Genomic DNA, 23,321 nt, shown 5'->3' with positions numbered 1-23,321 from the left:
CCACCGAACCAGTTTCAACTTCCATGCTGGTGCTCGCCACTTCACCAGGGTCTACGGAAGTACTGGTGCTAGGTCCAGGAGATGTTGTGCTGCTGGTGCCTGCCCCACCATGAAATCTCAGACCAGCACGAACACCACTCTGCTGCCCTTGAGGCCGATCCTGCGCCACCTGCGGTCCAACAACATGGGGTACGCCTGGCTTTAGCCGGGACCTCAACCTCGTCATCACTATCGGTCAGTGAGCCACTGCTCAATTCAGGTTCAAACTCTGACCCGGAAGATTCGTCGAATGAGGCGTCCCAATCGTCCTCATCCGACTGGGCCATGTACCTGAGAACCTCATCATCGGAATACCCCTTTCTTGCCATGGTGGTCTGCTAAATTTAGGGGGTATTCCTCTGAGACTACCCAGAAAAAAAGAGCACCTACCTAGCAAAAGGGAGTATTTGAGAGGTAGAAAGCTGTGGTCACTGAGTTTTGATAAAAAATTAAATCAAAACTGAGGTTTACAGTGCCACAGCTATTGTACAGTGTTTTTTGCAGTGATCAGAAAAAAAATTCTGTCACTGCGGTGGGGCGGGCTGAACGCAAGTGCAGGCGAACGATCAGGCCTGATCGGGCAAACACTGCGTTTTTTGTGTGGATCCTAGTGACCCTAATAGATCTGACTGCGATCAGTAATGATCACTTACAGATACTATATAGTACCAATGTTGATTAGCGACAGTGATGACGCTAATTAGTGACTGTGGTGCAGTGGGCTGAGCACTAACTGACACAAAGGGGCCTAGCTAACTGGCCTAACTGCTAACACTAGTGATACTAAAAAAGTGACAGTTTTCACTGATCACTGTTTTTAGATCACTAGGATAGTGACAGGGGGGTGGTGGCGAGTGGGGAATCAGAGGCAATCAGAAACAATCACAAGACAATCAAAGGCAATCGCAGGCCAATCACAGGGCACTCAATTCACGGGACAATCGAAGCCAATCACGGGACAATCAAAGCCAATCACAGGGCAATCAAACCAATCACGGCACAATCAAAGCCAATCACAGGCCAATCAAAGCCAATCACAGGGCAATCAAACCAATCACTGCACAATCAAAGCCGATCACAGGCCAATCACAGGCCAATCAAACCAATCACGGCACAATCAAAGCCGATCACGGGACAATCAAAGCCAATCACAGGGCAATCACGGGACAATCAAAGCCAATCACGGGACAATCAAATACAATTACAGCACAATCAAACTGAATGTCAGCACAATGAAATACAATTACAGCACAATCAACTACAATGCACTGGGAAGGTGATTGGGGGGGGGGGGGGGGGTTTCTGAGGGCGATCTGAGGGTTATGGGGGGTTGATTAGGTGCCCGCACGGGGCAGATTGGGTCCTGATCTGATGGGTGGCAGACACGGGTTGACCGATGGGAGATCAGTGAGTGATTACAGGGGAGAATAGATGTAAACAATGCACTGGGGAGGCTATCAGGAGGGGGGGTCTGAGGGCAATCTGAGGGTCTGGGTGGGTGATCAGGTGCCCCCAAGGGACAGTTTAGGGTCTGCGCTGATGGGTGGTGGTGACAAGGGGTGATAGACAGGTGATAGATGGGTGATAGACAGGTGATCAGTGGGTAAGGCAGCTATATAGCTGTATACAGTATACAAGGGGGTGGTCTGGGAGGGGGGTCTGGGGGGGAATCTGAGGGTAGGGGGGGTGATCAGGGGACCCTAGGGGGCAGTTAGGGACCTAACCTAGGGGATAGCGTCCCTAGATAGTGACAGGGAGTGATTGATGGGTTCTTAGGTGGGTGGTGGGGTGCTAGCAGTGGTGTGCTGGGGTGGTCAGGGGGGGTTCTGAGGGCTGGGGTGGGCGATCGGGTGGTCTGTGTGGGTCAAAGTGTGTGTGTGTGCTTCACTTACTGGGCTGCCTGTCCTCTCTGATGGTCGCACGACGAGTGACCATCAGCGGAGGAGGCAGCCAGTATAATACACTTTGTTACAATAACAAAGTGTATTATACTCTCCTGATTGGCCGGATCGCCGCATTTGAAACCCGCCGGCGCTGCTAATTGGCCGGCGGGTTTCCGTGCAGGGTGGGCGGAGCCTATTGCCGGCGGCGATCGCGTCATTGATGACGCGATCGCCGCACAGCCACCGCTGATGCCGCCCCCGCCGATGGGCGTATTGCGGTCGTTTGGGCCCAGTCTTTGCCGCCGCCCATCGACTGGGGGCGGTCGGCAAGTGGTTAATAAGGAGAAAAATCCAAGTGGCGGAGGATAACCAAGAAACCCCCCTGGGCCTCACTGAGAAATGGTCTAGCCACGCTGCGTGTTACTGTAGAACCACAACCACTACCATCTGTTTAACAAGATACTTTTGTTTGTAGTTTTTTTATTAATAAAGTTACCATACTTTTAATTGTACATATTGATTGGGCTTTGACTAGTAGGACCCTTTTTTGCATTTTGAAAAATCCAGGCACTAAAGAAAGAGTAAGAGTGGATGTGACTACAGTAGATTTTTTTTTTTTTTTAGGGTGCTAAATAAAGATTATAACAAATGTACACCTAGGTTATGTTCTGTAAGCATGCTTGTTTTGTCCATGCAACTTGCCTCCTATATTGCAGGACCACAAGCTAGTTGGGTGGGGAAAAAAGTTTGGTGACGGGTGGATGTAGAGAAGTGCTGACTCAATATGCTTCACTAACACTTCCACTGTCAAACAACACTCTGTTAAAATGCATCTGGTTTTGCATAAATTATTTTTTTTCACACCCTTCCTCCCCCAATTCTTTTTAGAGAGCCTGAAGTGAAAAAAATGCCCATAAGGGGCTACTTACCTCAGGTAGGGTAAGCCTCTGGAACCTAAAAAGGCTTCCCTTGTCCTCCTGTTCAGCCTCATTCCACCCAAGAATCAGTCAACAAGGGCGTGTCTGCACTGCATGCACATGTAGTAGCTGCTTCCTGCTCGGGCTCTGGTGGAAATAGCTGAGCCTGATCGGGTCCACTCTACCACACAGTTCAGGAGTCCCAGGGCTGGATCAGGCTGGCTGAGGAGGAGGGGGAATCCTCATTAGGATCTAGAGGCTTCCCCCTCCCCGGGTATGTATCTGTTTTTTAGTTTAAAAAATGTCATGGATTCCCTTTATGCGATTTCCATAAATTAAAAGTATATAAAAGAAAAGGAACATAACAGTATAGCGCGGCGGCAGACAGGACAAGGCTGTAACTCAAAGACAAGTATAAACATTTTTGATATATTTATGCCTCTGTGAGGGATGTTGTAAATCGCAGGATCACATGATTGGAGAAAGATAACTCAATTCAAAATTGTGAGAACCACACAGAAAGAAGAAATTGGTGGGCACAGGACAGGAGTGGCCCTTATGTTATTCTTATGACCTTTTTTATGATAGTATCAGGCACTGCAAGGCTGTGTAGGGAGAAACCGCAACTGTTTCACTGAATATCTGGGTTAGCCCTCCTGTAGTAATCCATATTGTGCAGGTCAGTCAAGTGGGAGACTAGAGAAAATAATGTAATAAAAAAATGCTTAATTTGTACAATAATTATGTATAATTGATGTAGTCAGTGTATGCTTGTTGTAAAATCTTTCCTCTCCCTGATTTACATTCTGACATTTATCACATGGTGACATTTTTACTGCTGGCAGGTGGTGTCACTGGAAGGAGATGCTGCTTGCATTTGTGGCAGTTGGAAACAGCTGTTATTTCCTACAATGCAACAAGGCTCCCACAGTGTGATGTCCGTACCTCAGTGCTGTGAGGTGCTGACATCACACTGTGGGAGAAGTTTTACCACAAAATCAGCCATACAGAGCCCCCTGATGATTTGTTAGAGAAAAGGATTAGATTTCTCATGGGAAAGGGGGTATCAGCTGCTGATTGTGATGAATTTCAATTCTTGGTTACGGTTTCTCTTTGAGGAAGGGGAGTTAAGAAGGGTGGCTTTTGCAAATGGTAGGTGAGTAGGGTGTACTGCCAGATAGTGACACTGCAGCCACTCTGTCTAGAGCCAGCCAATGGGACAGGGAAAGCAGTTAAAATAGTGATGGTGCAAGGAGAAGTGATGAACAGGGTGATGGGGTGAGCAAAGTAGGTTTCACCAGCTAGGTAGTGAAGGAGACAGAGGTAGATGCACTGAGACAAGGCAGGCTCACTTAGCCTTTTTATATTTTCCACTGGTCACATGTTCATGGTTGGTAGCCAATCAGAGAGCTTCATTTATGGAGCTCCTCTGATTGGCTATTGTGGAAGCTTTGGAGATCTCAGCATGGGCACAGTGGTGACATGACATAGGTATATGTCCCTGCAGCACAGGGTGTGTGCGTTGCTGCAACTAAAACAGATTAAGGCAGGGTGGATATGCAGAAATTATTCCAGATGACCGTTACAAAAGATCAACCTATTTTCTCATCATGGGCCTACTGGCTAAATTGGATTTGCGTTTTTTAGGGTGGTAAACCAGTAAAACCTCCTATCCCATCCACATGTGAGTGGTAACGAGGTGGCCCAGTTTAGGGCATTTTAAAAAATGCTACATGGAGTGTTTTTGCCATGATAACTACCCTCAGGCTGCTTTTACACATGTCTGGTGATCCCATGGTGTGTCAGCCTGCCATGGGATCACAGCATGGAACAATATTTTAAATGACCTTGTGGCAGAGTGTGACAAGGTCATATGCATAGGCCCGCCCCCATTCAGTGATGTACTCTCTGACGGACAGGAAGTACGTCACCGGGATTCCCGTTGGTCCGCGCATATGTGCCACTTCGCACCACACATCATTTACACTTACTGCATCGACATAGACTTGCATTACTGCATAATCCATGCGGTAGGCACGAATCATGCGGTAACCCATGGATGACTTTGCCACGGGATTGTGGAGAGTTAACTACTTCCAGCGCAGCTTGACACATCGTAAAAGTATGAAAGTCTCCATAGACTTTGATTGACTTACATGGCAGCCTCTTGCGGTAAAGTTGCTTATCACAACTTTAGTGTAACGACATAATGTAAAAAGGCTCTCAAATGCCCAATGTGTACTAACTGTCAGATGGTTTTCTGCATTGAGGAGCAGTGTTAAGAGTGGCTAAATGTCTGGTGTTTCTACTTTAGCCACTCGCTGTTCCCTGGCTTCATGATGTATGTAGTTTACAGGTGTTTGTAAAACTATTCATATGTAAACTTAGCAATCTGTAGATAAAACTGTAAACTTAAAAGAAACCTGAAATTATTTTATAAAAAGTTTTACTTTCCTGGGGCTTCTGCCAGCCTCCTGCAGACACCCTGCACCTGCACCATCCTGGAACGATCCTCCGGTCCCCTGCCGCGGCTAGGTTTTGTTACCGCTGACTTGCAAGTTGATGGCCACTGTGCCAGCGAGGCCCTGGCTGCACGCGTCCTCGTTCACCCTCTCGTTGCCGGGAGAGTCCTGCGCAGGTTTGGTGCGAAGCGATGCTCCTGCTGCATCCCACGGCAAAGCAAAAAACGACAATCATATGACCTTGTGGCAGCGTGCTCCGACATATGCATAGCAACGCCCCCCGCTCAGTATGTTCTCCCTGCTGAGCACAAAGTATCTCTCTGGGATTCCCGTCAATCCGCGCATGTGCGCCCCACCGTGCTTTGGCGTTTACTCTTACCGTGTTGTCCATAGATTTCCATTGCCCCAAGCACTCTGCGTTAAGTGCGGTGCTTGGGGTAACACTCTGAAGCCCTTTAGTTAGATTGGATACTTCCAGCGCAACGCAGCAGACCACAATTGGTATAAAAATCTCCATAGACTTTTACTGTTTTTGCGGCCCCTTGCGGTAAAATAGGGCAAGTTTAACCTGCAAGTGTAAAAAGGGACATAAAAGTTGCAATTTTTAATTACTAAAAGTGTGGGAAACTCTCACCAAAATTAAACCAAGAAATCTTTAGTAAAAACCTATTTTTTATACATTACCTGACTAGAATGATCTCCATCAGCAAGAAGAACTTGCTACTTTTAAAAGAAAGTACAGTAATGAAATTATTTAGTTCTTGCACATAAAGTTTTCCCACTCCCAGTAGTAAAATAACACATTAGGTCGCCAATAGCTATACATAAAGCCTCAGAGAGACACAACCGAGGAGGAAAGTCCGGGACGGGGGGATTCGGCCCCCAAAGAGGAACAGGTTTGTAATGAAATGCATGTCTAGGACTGCCGACATTTAAAATGTAAGAGGCTTAATGATAACCGCATCAGTGTTAGAGGGAAAGCTTAGTATTGAATTCTGTACAAGATGGGAAGTCAATATATAGACTGACAGCCAGGAGCAGAAGTGGTGGGAAGATGGATGACTGACAGACGCACAGATTAGGACAGCCCAGTGAATATCGGCAGAAGTTTCGATGATGCATCAATTAGGGCCTAAATTAGTATTTTAGTTGTGTCTTCAGTTTGAATGCTGTAGGTGTGTGAAAGTTTCTTACTGGTCTGATTTTAAGCATCGGTAAACTTACACATTAAAAAGGGAATGTAACTTTGGACATCAGCAGTGGTTTTCTAGTGTCACAACGGGACTATCCCAGCTACCATCACTAAAGCTGCTTAGGTGTAGGAGGGCTTTCGGTCTCTTTTAGCCCCCTATGCTTTCCCATTGGTTCTGGGTCACCAGGAGCTATCTTTGGTATTCCTTATTACTGGTTCAAGCGCTATCCCATAGATCCACCTCAAGCGGGTATGTTAGTGCTTATCAAAGAGTGGATCAATCCAAAAATCTTGGACCAGAACCTGAACAGTTAGGGGCATGCTCAGAGTCCAAATACTCTGAAACAGGCATCTGTGCAAAGTATGCTAACCTGGCAGGCACCCAGTACCATCCCATCATTACCTTATATTTTGCTTTTACTGTAGCTAAGTTTATGGACACTTTTAATATGTTTTTTTTTTAGTCCTCCTGCCATTCCTCAGCCAACATCCTTTGAATCCCCTAATTCTGATTCCAATTTCAGCATAAACATGCTTACAGCGTTTTTTTTAATGTTCCTTATCTCAGTTGGGGGAAGCATCTGTATGGTCCAGAGGCTTTCGTGGTCAGTGCTCCCTTCAGTGTATGAACACAGCTGCATACAGCAGCACAGAGCTGCTCAAGTACACCTTGTTCTTCTCTGTGCACGAGTGACTCCGTGCTATTGCGCAGGTGTGGGAGGAGGGGCCGTGAAGATGAGGAGGGTCCCGGCTGGCAACTGAGGGGTCGCCAAGGATTGAAGCAGCCTCTGGACCATTCAGAGACTTCCACCTACAGAAGTTTACTTTAAATTATGAAATTAAAGTTGACCGTCTGCCAACTTGTGCCCCATGCAGAGCTGGTGTATTTTCCTGTGAGGGCACGTTGGGGAATACAGCGTGGTAAAGCCTATTTTTCAAAATACACTTTATATGCAGGCGGGTGAAGCTGAAAACGGCGCAGTATCACCCTTGATAGATACTGGCAGGTATGACACAGGCTTGCTTTAAATTGAGGTGGACCTGAACTCAGAAGTTCCTATCTGCTCTAAAAGATAAACGACAGCATAATAACCTTTAAAGAGACTCTGAAGTCTCAAAAAAAAAAAAAAAAAAGTTTTTACTTAACTAACTTGATAAGCACTAATACCCTACCTAAAACGCTGCATCCCGCGGCTGAAATCACTATTAAACCCCCCCCCCCGGAATCCCTGGGGGGAGATTTGCGCAACGCTTCCTGTACAGGCAGAGCTTTAGCCAGTAGCTCTGCCTCTACTCCCATCAATAGGCGCTGATCTCCGCCTCTCCCCGCCCCTATCAGTCTTCTTTCACTGAGAGGGGCGGGGAGAGGCGGCAATCAGCGCTGATTGACGAGAATGGAGACAGAGCTGCAGCCCGAAGCTCTGCCTCCCCCAGCAGCAGAATCCACAACCAAGAAAGTCATGGATTTTTGCCCTGGGATTTGGGGGGTTTAATAGTGATTTCAGCCGTGGGGATGCAGCGGTTTAGGTAGGGCATTAGTGCTTATCAAGTTAGTTAAGTAAAAATGTGTTGGTTTTTTTTGAGACTTCAGAGTCTCTTCAAAGAAAAACATTTCTGCAATAAATCTGCAGTTTGTCTACATCCTTTTTTCATGGAAGCAGACATATTGTTAACATCCAGTGATTAACTATTAGCTCTCTGCCATGGCAGTCAGCTGACACAGCTGAGGGTTAAAAATACAACTTGTGCTTAATCACAGATGATGGGGAATTAGAAAGGCTAAACCCGCTAAATACATACAGTGTGCATTTCTATGTTTTCCTTCTGTACAGTGGAAAATGTCAGGTGCACTTTAATTAAGCAGCGCTTCAGCACATAGTTGTGCTTTCTGTCAGATCCCCCTTGTCCATTAATGCATTTTTTTTTAAATCAGACACTATTCAGTGTGAGTAATATTCAATGACAGGAGAAATCAGGAACAGGTAGCGTTACACACTTCCTAATTTAGCATGAAATTACATCGTCAAAATAAATGTTGCCTAAATAGAGGAGGCATTACTACTTTGTCCCGTTTATGTTCATACACAGCCGAGATGCATTAATATGACCACCTGTTAATATGCAGAATAACTGCACCTGGCAGCATGGACAGTAACCAGGCGCTGTGGGTGTGACTTGGTAAGATGCTGAATGTTTGCTGGATTGATCTAGACCTTGCAGACTGCAGTGCGTGGTTTAAAATATATTTGATTGGGATAAGATCTGGGGAATTTGGAGGTCAGGTAATTTAGCTTAAAGAGGAACTCCAGTGAAAATAATGTAGTAAAAAAAAGTGCTTCATTTTTTACCATAATTATGTATAAATGATTTAGTCAGTGTTTGCTCATTGTAAAATCTTTCCTCTCCCAGATTCACATTCTGACATTTATTACATGGTGACATTTTTACTGTGGGCAGGTTATGTAGCTGCTCCTAGCTGTTTTGGCTGTTAGAGACAGCTGTAAACAGCTAATTCCTGTCTGTGAACATTGTTACATTGTGGCAGTTTGCCCAGAGTACCGCGGTACTCAGCTTCTTGTGGGAGGGGTTTCAGCACAAAATCAGTCATACAGCGCCCCTTGATGGTCTGTTTGTGAAAATCATTATATTTCTCATGTAAAAGGGGGTATCAGCTACTGATTGGGATAAAGTTCAATTCTAGGTTGGAGTTTCTCTTTAAAGCATGACTTTACTCAGGAGGCAACCCTCTGCTAATTCAATGTCAGTACTCTTGCAGCCATTTTTTAAACGAACCCTCATGAGCGAGTGTACAGTCACCAATTGTTTGCTCCAGTGCCCCAATCCCAACAGGGTTCACTACACAGTTATTTTTGTCACACCTTTGGAAGCCTCCTGGTTCATTAGAACAGTGAGTTGGTTCATAGTAGTGTGCTAATTTGCCAGCCCCAACCTGTGCAGCGGATGGTAACCACTCACATCAGGGGCTCGTGCTACCACATCATGTCCTCAAAAAGCTTCTCATTGTCCTTTTACAGCAACCAGTGAACAGTTTGCAAACTCCGCCATTTCCAAAATGTTGCAACTATTGTCCTGGTAGCCAATGATCGTGTCTATTTCAGTGTCTTATAAATGGCGCATTTTCCTCATGACAGCCGTGGATGTTATATTGGCAACATGTTGACATCCCACCGTATATACTCAGAAAGTTTGTACTTAACACATGCATGCATTCATTGACTGTGCGCCTCTGATGTCCAAGGTAGGAAGTGGTCATAATAATTTGAGTTGGAGCAATTTTGGGTACTTTGAGTCAGAGTTGGAGTCTGATTTTGAGATGATTCTGGAGATGATTTTTTGAAGAAGTTTTTTTTTTTTTTTTTTTTTTTTTACCCATTCCATCGCCCTGCAAGGGCTGTGAAGTTGAGTCGTAACAATTATAGGCACTCTGAGTCGGTGGTTTCATAAACTGAGGAGTCGGAGTAAGAGTCCGATAATTTTTGTACCTACTCCACAGCCCTGCAAAGTTAGACGTTTTGATTGTGTTCTCATACCATAGCTCAATAAAACATTGTCCTTCTTTCCTAGCCACCTCCTCATCTCTGAAGAAATTGGAGAGGGATGGGAAGGAAACTGAGACTGTGAACCATTAGAAACACCCCCCCCCCCCCCCCCCCCAATATACAACTTTCTGTAAAATGTGACTTCTCAGGTTCTGTGCAATGTTTTGCCGACTGATCTATAAAAGTTCCTGCACAGAATGTTTTGTGTTCTTTGTCAGTGAGTGCACCCTACATTGCTTGAAGTCCAACATAATAATAATAATCCTTGAATTTTCCAGCTTTCCATTGAAAGCGATGATGTCTTTATATGCAGGGGCATCTGGGTAATATAGAGCCTATGGCAAACACTGAAATTGTGCCCCCTTCCACTCTAAAAATAGAATCCTTTCTCACGTACATGTGCTATGGTTGCCTGTGTTTTTTGGCTCGGGATATTGCTGAAGTTACTTTTTGGGAAAAATCTCTATTTTAACACTGAGCCAAGTGAGTACTACATACATAAATGAAGTAGCCATGTTCCCCAGATAACAATGAATCTGTTCTGAGATCAGTCTAAGGCATGGGGCATGGCGCCTCATGTTGCTGTGGCTCCCATGGCACAAGTCATGCCTGTACCCCTCTAGATACGCCTCTGTTTATATGTTCTTTAGCTGTGACTAGCTATAGATCACATTGATTGATTTCACCTCAGCATGCTGCATTTTCCTGTGTCGGTGCATCCTAATGAATCCATAGCTACTACACACATACAGCAGTGTCTGTGTTTTGCTCGTGATCTCGCATGTATCACACACATTTTCCAAGCTTCTGCCATTAGGGAGGAAAACGTCATTCATCCTCCTGCTTCAGCCTGGTACTTTCTGAAGTGAGATAAGCTCCTGTGCTTAAAGGACAACTGAAGTGAGAAGTATATGGAGGCTGACATATGTATTTCCTTTTAAACAATATCAGTTGCCTACCAGCCCTGCTGTTCTATTTGGCTGCAGTAGTGTGTGGATCACACCAGAAACACGCATGCAGCTGATCTTGTCAGATCTGACAATAATGTTAGAAACACCTGATCTGCTGCATGCTTGTTCAGGGTCTATGGCTATACGTATTAGAGGCTGAGGACCAGCAGACTGGCCAGGAAACTAGTATTGTTTAAAAGGAAATAAATAAGGCAGCCTCCATATACCTCTCACTTCAGTTGCCCTTTAATGCAGGATTCACACAGGGATAGCGGTGTGTGAGATTTGGAAGCTTCCAGGCTTGAAGCTTCCTTGAAGTCCATGGCTACTTGCCTCTAGTCATGGTTTCTTGATGGGTTGAGATCTAAAAGACAAGAAGGTTGTTGTACGACGCAGGCTTCATCTCTTAAAGGGAAGGTCCAAGCAAAAAAAAAAAATGAGTTTAACTTACCTGGGGCTTCTACCAGCCCCATGTAGCCATCCTGTGCCCTCATAGTCACTCACTGCTGCTCCAGTCCCCCGCTGGCAGCTTTCTGACCTCGGAGGTCAGGGCCGCATTGCGTACATTTTTACGCATTCCCGCTAGTGCAGGAACATTAACATATACATTTTTACGCGTTAGTGGTGCAACGCATACATTTTTGTTCCTGCACTAGCTGGAATGCGTAAAAATGTATGCAATGCAGCCCTGACCTCCGAGGTCAGAAAGCTGCCAGCGAGGGACTGGAGCAGCAGTGAGTGACTACGAGGGCACAGGATGGCTACATGGGGCTGGTAGAAGCCCCAGGTAAGTTAAACTCATTTTTTTTTTTTTGCTTGGACCTTCCCTTTAAGCCTGGTACACACTTTCAATTATGATTGGCCAATCACTGACCAATTTTACCACCTCCATGTAGTATGCAGGTCCACCGATATTGAATACTATGAGCAGATTGTGTAGGTAAGCTCTCATACTACATGGAGGTGGCAAGGCTGGTCAGTGATAGGCCAATCATAACTAAACGCAGTGTTCTCCCCAGAATTTTTTTCAAGCCGGGTGGCATGAAAAAGCAGCCGGGTGGGGCGAGATGAAAATGCAGGGCAACTCTGCTAACAGCATAGGAGAAAGGGAGGAGGTGAGCCGATGACAGCCGGGTGGTCACCAAATCTAGCCGGGTGGAGCACCCGGCTAAAAGAGCCTGGGGAGAACACTAAACGTGTGTGCCAGGCTTTAGGATTCTACACACATTAATTTTGATTGGCCAGTGACTGGTCAATTTTGTCACTTCCACGTAGTATAAAGGCCAACAGAGTTTCCCTGCAGCAAAACGAAGGGTTTATACCCCCCAAATCCCATGGGCTAATTGCGGGGAGCGCTTCCTGATTGAGGCAGAGCTTAGAGCTGTAGCTCTGCCTCTCATCGCATCAATCCTCGCTGATCACCGTCTCTCCCCGCCCCTCTCAGTCTTCCTTCACTGAGGGGGGGCGGGGGAGAGGCGGAGATCCGCAGTGGATTGACGCAAATGGAGGCAGAGCTGCAGCTCAAAGCTCTGCCTCCCTGGGCAGCAAAATCCACGACCAAGAAAGTCATGGATTTTTTTTCCCTGTGATTAGGGGAGTATAAACCCCTTGTTTTGCCACGGGGATGCGGTGTTTTAGCACTAGCTATAGTGCTTAACATAAATAAAGGTTAAAAACATGTAATTTAACTCGCTTCAGAGTATCTTTAAAATATAAATGGGCTTACAAATAAACAAAATCAAGCTTAAAGAGAAAATGTAGCCAAGAATTAAACTTCATACCAATCAGTAGCTGATACCCCCTTTCCCATGTGAAATCTTCACCTTTTCACAAATGGATCATCAGGGGGCTCTGTGTGGCTGATATTGTGGTGAAACCCCTCCCACAGTGTGATGTCAGGACCATGGTTCTGATATCACACTGTGGGATCCTTGTTGCATTGTGGGAAATGACAGCTGTTTCCAACTGCCAAAAAAGCAAGCAGCATCTCCTTCCAGTGGCATCACCTGCCAGCAGTAAAAATGTCTCCATGTGATAAATGTCAGAATGTAAATCAAGGAGAGGAAAGATTTTACAATGGGAAAACACTGACGAAATCATTTATACATAATTATTGTAAACATCAAGCACTTTTTTTTTTATTACATTATTTTCACTGGAGTTCCTCTTTAAATTGCAGCCTAAGCAATTACTCGGGGGCCATACACCTGTCGATCTGCCACCAAATCGGTTATCAGATAGATCTCTCTCTGATTGGGGTTCCAGCAGTCATCACAAAGCACCTGATTGAGCCCTTGCAACTGAGATTTTCAAGCATGCCTGATCGATCTATGCGACTGTTTTCGACCAGAAATCAGTCAAAACAATCAATTGGATGGGCATGTTGCAGCATCAATGTCTGCCAGATTCGATCATTATGATTGAATCGGCCAGACATTGCTGCCCAAAATCAAGTAATCTCTGGGCACAGTTTGTTTATTACTGATTTTCTTCTTTGAAATCATCAGAGAGGCACCTGGGCTGCCTTGTGTTTCTCTAGGCATAGGCCACATATACATGTGCCTTTTTCACCACCTACTTGTCAGGATGAGCATCGCAGCCTTTCATTGTCGAGTTACTCCAGCCTACATACTATGCAGGAGGCCAGCAAGCACACAGGGCAGCATATTTCCAATAATGTTGTCGCAGGGCATCAAATCCTTGCGCCAAAATGAACAGCTTTCTGCCCCTATTGCCCTCAGTTCCTTTTTTTGCCAATGTAGGCTCCGGCGCTTTGCCAGGGGAGTTTTCCGGCACTTATGGTTTGATTCTTCCACAGCTCTGCAGATCATACAACCTGGTGTCAGACTGCCACGGGACTGCAAATTTGGCATGTCCTTGTCATGGGGATATCAAAATGCATGTCTAGGTCCATGCTGGCAAATCAGGATAAAAGGCACAAGAGCCCTTATTGAAAAAAAGGCATTGCCATAGGTACCTATTATAAAAGCCGTGGTTTGCAGCAAAGAAGGGGAATTGCAATGCGGCAATTTGCATATCCGCATGCCTCAGCACTTGCAATTGTATTGGGCGTCTCCAGGCATTGAAATTTAGCCTCTTTTGCACAAATTGCAGCAATGCAGCGGGGGTAGGTTAAGGTTGGGGACGGTGATTAAATGTTAGGCATAGGTAGAGGGAGGTCTTAGGGTTAGGCATTGGTAGAGGAAGGGTTCTGTGACAATAATGTTAGGTTAAAGGATACCCGAAGTGACATGGGACATGATGAGATAGACATGGGTATGTACAGTGCCAAGCACACAAATAACTATGCTGTGTTTCTTTTTTTCTTTCTTTGCCTGAAAGAGTTAAATATCAGGTATGGAAGTGGCTGACTCAGTCCTGACTCAGACAGGAAGTGACTACAGTGTGACCCTCACTGATGAGAAATTCCCCTTTTTATCTCTTTCTTGCTCTCAGAAGCCATTTTCTGCTAGGAAAGTGTTCTACAGTTGGAATTTCTCATCAGTGAGAGTCACACTGTAGTCACTTCCTGCCTGAGTCAGGACTGAGTCAGCCACTTACATACCTGATATTTATCTCTTTAAGGCAGAGAAAGAAAAAAGGAACACAGTATAGTTATTTGTATGCTAGGCACTGTAGATACACGTCTATCTCATCATGTCACATGTCAGTTCGGGTATCCTTTAAGACATAGTATAGTATTTATTATTGGTTGGACTATTTTTCTGGTTGGACTTGATGGACAAATGTCTTTTTTCAACCAAGCTAAGTATGCAATTAAGTAGTGAAATATTAGTACCGGTAATTTTACTGTTCTTTAACTAGCTGCAATCCCTCGCGCCCTTTTATTACATGCGACTTTTTAACATGTATACCCAAGCTAGTGCAGTTGTAATGCTAAGTATGTCTATTAGAAGTACACGTTTCAGCACCATGGATAGCACTTCCCTAAACAGAAAAAGGCTTCCTCAGCATAGAATTTATTCAACAAAATCCAGCACACAATGCGAGGTGATGAAAACAGAGTTTAATCCATCACAAAAACAGCCTATAAAGACAGACAGAATTATGAACACTGAGCTAGACAACAAATATATGAACATAATAATACAGCAAGAGGCATGAAAACGTGCCAGAAAGTGAATTGGGGAAAGTCAGAACACACATGCAAAGCTGTACAGCAGCCTGTAGGAATGGAATAAAAATACCTGTTTGCATGAGGACAACTGTTCTGCACATTTGGCGGGAAACAGCAGATAACTGACAGCTGTATAGGTTGCCATGCAGCCAGATGCTCTAGCTACTGCGTGCCACAGGTATCCATGGAGATCTGAAAGTGGGCACCAGTTCAGGCCATTCAAGATGAGGGGTGTGCATGTACGCACTGATAAAAGGGAACATTGTCAAAAAACATTCCTATTATAGTGTGTTTATTGTGGCTCCTCTTTAATGTGCAGGAGGGCACCTCCCATTCCATGTGCAGCCCCCTTTTCCATGTGTATCATCAATTTACAGCAGCCCCTCTCTTTCATAAACTGCTCCCTTGAGCATCGGTTTCCCTTTTGCATATGTTGTTCCCCATTTTCAGCCTCCACTTTCAATTGTAGCAACCCCTCTTTCATTTTCAGGTGCCCCCTTGAGCTGCAGCCTCCCAAGGCATGGGCCTTTGTGGCCTTTCCAGAAATCCAGCCCTGGCAACTAGGCATATAAATAAATTTCAATGGAGTTGCCAGCTGTAGCAATTATTTGCTGCTCTTACGTCCTCCAGTGTGACATGGCCTTTGTTCAATTTCTTACTTCTTTTTTTTTCACCTACTTAAAGGACCTCTATCGCGAAAATCTTAAAATGTAAAATATATGCAAACATATACAGATAAGTGCATTTTTCCCAGAGAAAAATGAGTCATAAATTACTTTTCTCCTATGCTGCTGTCACTTTCAGTAAGTAGTAGAAATCTGACATTACTGATAGATTTCGGAGTAGCCCATCTTCTCATATGGGTTTCTTAGGTTTTCTTTTAATTTTTAAAAGCTTTTGGTGCTCCGTCCAACTGCCAAAAAAATGTTTAGCGAACAGGGAGGCTGGTCAGCATTTTTGTATAAATGTTTTCAGGGAATGTCTTTATAAAGAATAAAGGCCATGCTGAGAATCCCCTATGGAGAGATGGACTAACCCAAAACCTGTCGGTAATGTCAGATTTCTACTACCTACTGTAAGTGACAGCAACATAGGAGAAAAGTCATTTGTGGCTCATTTTACTCAGGAAGAAACATACTTCTTATTTGTATGTGTTTTTAAATTTTAAGATTTTCACGACAGTTCCTCTTTAAAGCAATAATTCAGAAAAACTTGTTATATGTGAAAAAAAAACCTGACAATTTTAGTTTTGGGAGTTTTTTTGCTGATGACAATTCAACACCCGTTACATCCAGAAATTCCAGACCTATCCACTTATTCCCCAGAGCTTACTGAAGTTTGGAGTAACCTGTGATCCAGAGAAGAGCAAGCTGAGTTCTCACTCCCCACTGGTCTCAGAGTGATTTTGCTGTCTGTGGGCAGCTATTTCTGTCCTAAGCAATGCAGGTTTAGTGCTGTGCTAAGCTGCAAGATGTATAACGCACCAGGGACTGCATAGCTATGGGGTAGCAACAGCCCTCTTTCACCTGGCCTTCTATATCACAGCAGAACTACAGATTCTACAGCCAAACAGCAATACTTTGTGATTTATTATAGGTCTCTGTGAAAGATCACAAACCAGTAATTGGGATTAGCAGTGAAATTACTGTCACAGTTTCAGATCTCGGCCAGGACACGTTCTGCACGGAGTGAGTTTGTGTGGGTTTTTTCAAGGGCACGGCATTCTCTTCCTGGACCACCATGGTAGAGATTAGATTGTGAGTTCCTCTGAGGGCGGGTAAGGTGCCCATCAACTATGCAATTTTTAGAAAACGATCATAGTTTCGATAAGATCACTAAAATCAAAAGAAAAGGTCGTATTTAATAGATCCATAGCACTAAAGAATCTAAACTATTCCCGATATCAAACAGTTATGATCATACCTTTGGAAAAATCCACCACACCTATCAATCAATTCTTTAACCCTTTAGCAGCCAATCTAGAGGCTTGCAAGTGCTCCAGGCCAATTTATTTTAGCACATTTTTATTTCTTATTTGTTACATTTCCTTTTTACTAATTAGTACTTCTATAATGTGTATTTATGTCCACTTGTCGCTAGGGGGCAGTGTGAGACAATAACAGAGGAGATCTGCTTTAAGTTTCTATATTTACTGCTAGTAGAGAGAGATCAAAGCATTGTGTGAATTTACAGCACAAAGCGTTCTGCTGACTGAGGTCAAAGGCATTGTACTTTACAGCACAACCGGTTCTGCTGGGTGAGTTCAAAAGCAGTGCACTATTTCAAATGAGATAATTCCTTATGAAGCTGCTAATAGATTAAGGAACTCACAATGTGTTGTTTCAGAATGGATTGGGTCCACCAGCTTCTCTTTCTTCATACAATACAATCATAATGATCTGATCAAACAATAGGATTGTTGACTAAAAACTTTAGCGTTGATGGGGCGCCTTTAGTGACAAGACTATAGGCTCTGAAGTGCTGTGAAAGATGCAATATAAGCACATCTTCAACAAGAAAAATTAGCCCACCGGCACACAGGACAGGCAACAGAAGATTAGACAATTAGTTGGATCCACTCAGTAATTCTGTGCTCAAACCACCAGTAGGCCATCACGTAGCATTAGACGAGAAAAGACGTGGGGCACAGGAGTGAGTGATGATCTGCCTTTTAATGGTTATAGAGAGGGTTCAACTAAGGGGACTAGTCCCCCTACCTTACAGCTGTTTTATGGTGACACACCACATCATCAGTAGCATCAGATGTTAACCACTTCTCATCCAGACCTTGTTTCCCACTTATGGACCAGAGCATGTCCTTATTTAATCAGCAATAAATGTATCCCTACTTATGACACAAAAATGAAATATATATTTTTTTTTTCAAGACAAACTAGGGTTTCATTGTATGCAATTTTTACCTCGCCAATTTTGTTTTCTATGAATTTTAATGGTAAAACAAGGAAAAAAAATTGAAAAAACACATTATTTCTCAGTTTTACCAATTCCAGTTAAAAAAGCACTACTGTAGATAAAAAACACACATTTTGTTTGGCTATTCTTACAGCTTATCACAAAACTTAGATTATGTTCCTCTCACAATTTATGGTGAAGATATTTGATTCTGAAATAATACTACAGAGTGTATTTTATTTTTCACGATCAACTCAGAAAATAAAAGTGTTTTTAATGGTAAAAATCAATCTCATTAGCTCAGGGTACATATATTCCCTTTTACCAATCAGTGCTGCATCAGATAGTGCCAGAAATGTGCACAGGAGCAAGCCCAATCCTACACAGCACTGCTTCTGCTACAAGGCGTATATCTACTGACTCGTGGCTTAGATGAAGTCACAGAGGACGTAGATGTTCTGTAGTGGTGGATAAAGTGGTTAGACAAGGGTAGACAGAGGGTGGCCAGTGGTTACCTTCCACCATGCCACCTAAATACACATGGGGTTGCATATGGAATCTTCTGGCTCCCCCTTACTCTTGCACACACTCCACTCTTGCATAGGAAGACTATTAGATCTAGTTACGCCCCTGCACAGAGGGAACTCAAACATGTACAGCAAAGGTTGTCAAACTCAAGGCCTGCGGCCCATCACACCACTTGATTTGGCCCTCAAGATCTTCGAATGAGCATAATTGTATGCAGTAAAAGAAAGCTGCAACCTGTGCTGTATACTGTATATGCTTGTACATCTGACATTTCCATCAACACAGGAGATTGAATCCCCCCATATCTTGTTGTGATTGGTCATATGGTCTTTAGTTAATTAATATTTGCAGCGCGTATTTAAAAGCATGGCTTCTTGGCCCTTCTTGTCCATACATCTGAAATTTGTGAGCAAGCATTAGTTTTAAGCAAAAAACCTGTTCGCTGTTTGATGCTGGCACCCCTTTCCCACCCCTGATTCCCTGTCCTCCCACCTGGCTGAGAATCCTAAATACACATGTAACGTCCAGTTTAGTGGCCAAATCCAGGTATTGCACCTAATGTTTTTAGGGTTCTCACCAGAGACTCCCCCCTGTTAACTGGAGCCGCAAGGTGATTGGCTATTGGCTGGATAGTGTACTGGTTAAGAACACCGCCTCTAACGTAGGAGATCTGAGTCTGAATCTTGGCTCCTCCTATTCAGTGAGCCAGTACCTATTCAGGAAGGAGTCATTGGGCAAGAATCCCCAACACCGCAGGGTGGCCTCTTGAGCATGCACATAATGGCTGCAGCTCTTAAGCACTTTGAGTCAAATCACCATACAAATGTTAGCATTATTATCATCAATTTGGCCTGCGGCTAAGATTTTGGCCTCTTATGCAATTGACTTTGACACCCCTGACTTACAGCAATTCAAATCCTAGATTGGGCACACCAATGTGTTACACTTTTTTTTCTCTGATGTAACATGAAAGTAATATTTCACTGACTTCTCTGCACTTTTTTTTAAGGAAGGCACCACTTTAAAACCCTCAGGATCATTACTTACAGTAAAGCTTGGGCTATGCTCCTGTGGCCAATTTTGCTATGTCTGCTATCTCAGGCCACAGGTGCCAGCCACCCACTCCCATGGTATGTCAGCAGAGTTACTGGTCTGGTCAAAAAGACACAGGAACAACATGTACAAACTCAGTAGCGTAGCTTAAACATGCTCATCACGCTTTACACTACTACCTTCTATTTATTTCTAGAGAAACCTGAATCACTGGATACTGTTCTCAGTTGTGTGTGCTCCCTAATGTTATTAAAGTATTTGATGTAAAATCTCAAAAAAAAAAAAGGAAGACTATTGGATGGCATAGAAGACAGCACATAGAAAAGTTCCCCCACTTATAGAAAGTAGGTAGAAATAATCTCCCATACTAGACCATTATGTAATCCCAGTCAGAGGACGACATATGCAAAACCTGTGTGTATTTGGGTGGTCATTCCAGGTGAAACAGGAGACCTCAGATTTCATGTATGTTCATGTTTAACCATCTTGTTATACTTTAACTATTAAGTGGTGGACAAGAGAAGTGGCTAAATCTGTGGATAAAATATAGAAAACTCCTAAAATTGCCCTGAAATAATAAGCTTGATGGCTTTGATAGGCGAGCCGTTTTTTCCCGTCCTTCCCAGTGTATGGTTCCTGTCGCAGTGACACAGACTCGCAGAAGTGACCTTTGTCCTGTACGATGACTTGTGACGAAGCTGTCACTCTGAATCTCTCATTGTTCTGCTTGGCAGGCTGCTGTCTGCAGGCTGTAATTAGTATGCGCTCGGCCTGGGCTGTGGCAGGGTTGCCGGCTGCCTTGGGTCAGGTCTGCCTGTTTGGTTTTGCAAGAAAGGCCCTCGTCTTTCATGGCATTTTATCATTAAACATGCCCAGGATGGCATTCTGTGCAGAGGCTGCCGGCTCTGTGCCCACATGCCCTAATCACACAATGCATTGTCCTCCTAGCGCTAAATATAGAAGAGGGGAGGATGCTGATTAATAAAGCACCTGTGTCGCCTCTATAGATAGCCAAGGGGACTAGCTTTTATTGTCAGTTCTCACTGAATACGGCTAGGAAGCTGCAGTACTGTGAAATATTAGAATTCAGCAGTTTGCTTTTCTACATTGCTTGCCTCTGCCAGTCCTTCTGCTATTTTTTTCAGCAATTGTGCCACTTTGGGTTTATTTGCCATTTTATTCCCTGCTGTTGGAACACATTCTGTCGATCTTAAAATACCCATACATTACTCGATTTTCCTTCGATCAATTAACCCATTAGTAGTTCAAAGGAACTACCCAGTTTGAGATCGTGCACTGCCTTTGACTTCAGTTAGCAGAACGCTTTGTGCTGTAAATTATTGAAATGCTTTCATGTCTCTCTGCTAGCAGAGGATATAGAAACTGAAAGCAGAACTAGTCTGTTATTGTCTCACACTGCCCCCTAGTGACAAATGGCCATAAATCCACATTACATCAGTACTAATTAGTAGCAAGGAAATGTAACAAATAAGAAATAAAAATGTGCTAAAATAAATTGGCCTGGAGCACTTGCAAGCCTCTAAGTAATTTGGCTGCTAAAGGGTTAAGAGAACGACTTTATTGGTCTATCAACTACAGTGTGGTTAATCAAAAGTTGATCAACTAGTGGCCCACACACTTTAAGCAATATCTTATGTGATTCTCCTTCAAAATCGATTTGAATGATTTTGTGCCTCCTTGCTCTGAAACTAAAAATCGATTCTGAGTCGATCGGAGTCATGTGAGCAGTAGCTGATTCCTTTCCGGTCGACCAATATTTTCCACCATATCCAATTGAGTAAATTGGTTGACTTGACCAGATATCGGCCAGTTTCCTTCAATGGAACAGAATGGAGCATAAACGATTCTCCCCCGTTCCGATAAAATGATCGAATGGAATGGTTGATCGTTCAGGGAAATCACGTAATGTATGGGTAACCTTACTGTCCTTTTCTGTATAACACAGTACATTCTGCTTAGCAGAGAGCCGAGCAAACACATCTATATGGTGATCACTGCCACACTGTCACCTTAAGTGGCCTTAGTGTCCAGAGACAAAGCACCCTCATGTATTTTACCATATATATCAGTGGGAACATTAGAGAAAACACCTACCCTGCTCTCTGTTTCATCCTTAACTGCTCAGCCTGCTTGTTAACAGCCCTGATAAAATCCCAGACTGAGCATTCAGTCTGGCTTTGCTTAGGAATCATTATAGCGGAGTCTGTCTTTTCTGATGTCTTTTCAAGCCCAAGCCTGCCCTCTTCTGGCTCTGCTTTCCTGTTCTGGACACTTGCAGCATCACAGAGAGCTGTGATGAGATGGGAGGAGCTGCTAATGTAAGGGTATATTGAAAAACTTTTCTTTAATCAATATTTGTTAGTCATAAGATTTTTTAGAAAAGGTGATTTCATTGTGCACACAGCCCACTAAATAATATGCTTCTCTGATGAACTGTGTTTTGAATGAAGTTTTAGTAAAAAAACGTACGCACGCACACACACACCACACACACGCACGCACACACACACACATATACACATACACACACACACACCACACCACACACGCACGCACACACACACACACACACCACACCACACACACACACGCACACACACACGCATACACACGCATACACACACCACACGCACACACACACACACACCACACACACACACACACCATACACACACACACGCATACACACACACACGCATACACACACACGCATACACACACACACGCATACACACACACATACACACACACACACACACATGCATACACACACACACACATGCATACACACACACACACACACATGCACACACATGCATACACACACACACACACACACACACACACACACACACACACACACATACATGCATACACACACACACATACATGCATACACACACACATACACACGCATACACACACACACACATACACACACACACACACACATACACACACACACACACACACACACACATGCATACACACACATACACACACACACACACACACACACACACACACACACACACATATGCATACACACACACACACACACACACACACACCACACATGCATACACACACACACACGCATACACACACACACACACACACACACATGCATACACACACACACACACACACACACATGCATACACACACACACACACACGCATACACACACACACACACACACACACACCACACCACGCACACACACACACCACACCACGCACACACCACACCACGCACACACACACACCACACCACGCACACACACACACACACACACACACACACTACCTCCTTCAGGTCCCCAAGTGCTGCAGTTATTCACTCCCTTTTAAGCAGCCCAGTATTCCCCCCCCCCCCCCCCCCCCCAACCCTTTCCTTGTTGATTGTTGTGGCCAGGACTTTCAGATGTTTGTTTTCTTGGCATATCCTTTCCTCAAAGTGTCACTTACCACTGGGTAAATTGCTGCAAATAGGAATGTCACTATTAGTACACACATTATTCAGTGTTGCATGTGACTCGTGTATAAGTCGACCCTTATACTTCTATGAAGAGAATCAGACCTACATTTCTAGATCGATATTATACTCGATACTCGAGTATATACAGTATATATTGTGCAAGGAAATTATACACAATGTAGCAG

At 44.1% G+C, this 23,321-nt stretch overlaps 1 protein-coding gene across 3 annotated transcripts in view; it reads left to right on the top strand.

Moving 5' to 3' along the window:
• TRAPPC12 (trafficking protein particle complex subunit 12) overlaps window positions 1-23,321 on the top strand; it is a 232,474-nt gene that overhangs the window by 111,541 nt on the left and 97,612 nt on the right. The gene's annotated exons all lie outside the window — the stretch shown is intronic.

This window comes from Hyperolius riggenbachi, chromosome 4 (assembly GCF_040937935.1).
Source record: "Hyperolius riggenbachi isolate aHypRig1 chromosome 4, aHypRig1.pri, whole genome shotgun sequence".
Taxonomy (NCBI): Eukaryota; Metazoa; Chordata; class Amphibia; order Anura; family Hyperoliidae; genus Hyperolius; species Hyperolius riggenbachi.
The sequence above is the reverse complement of the archived record's forward strand: the minus strand, read 5'-3'. Positions and strand labels throughout refer to the sequence as shown.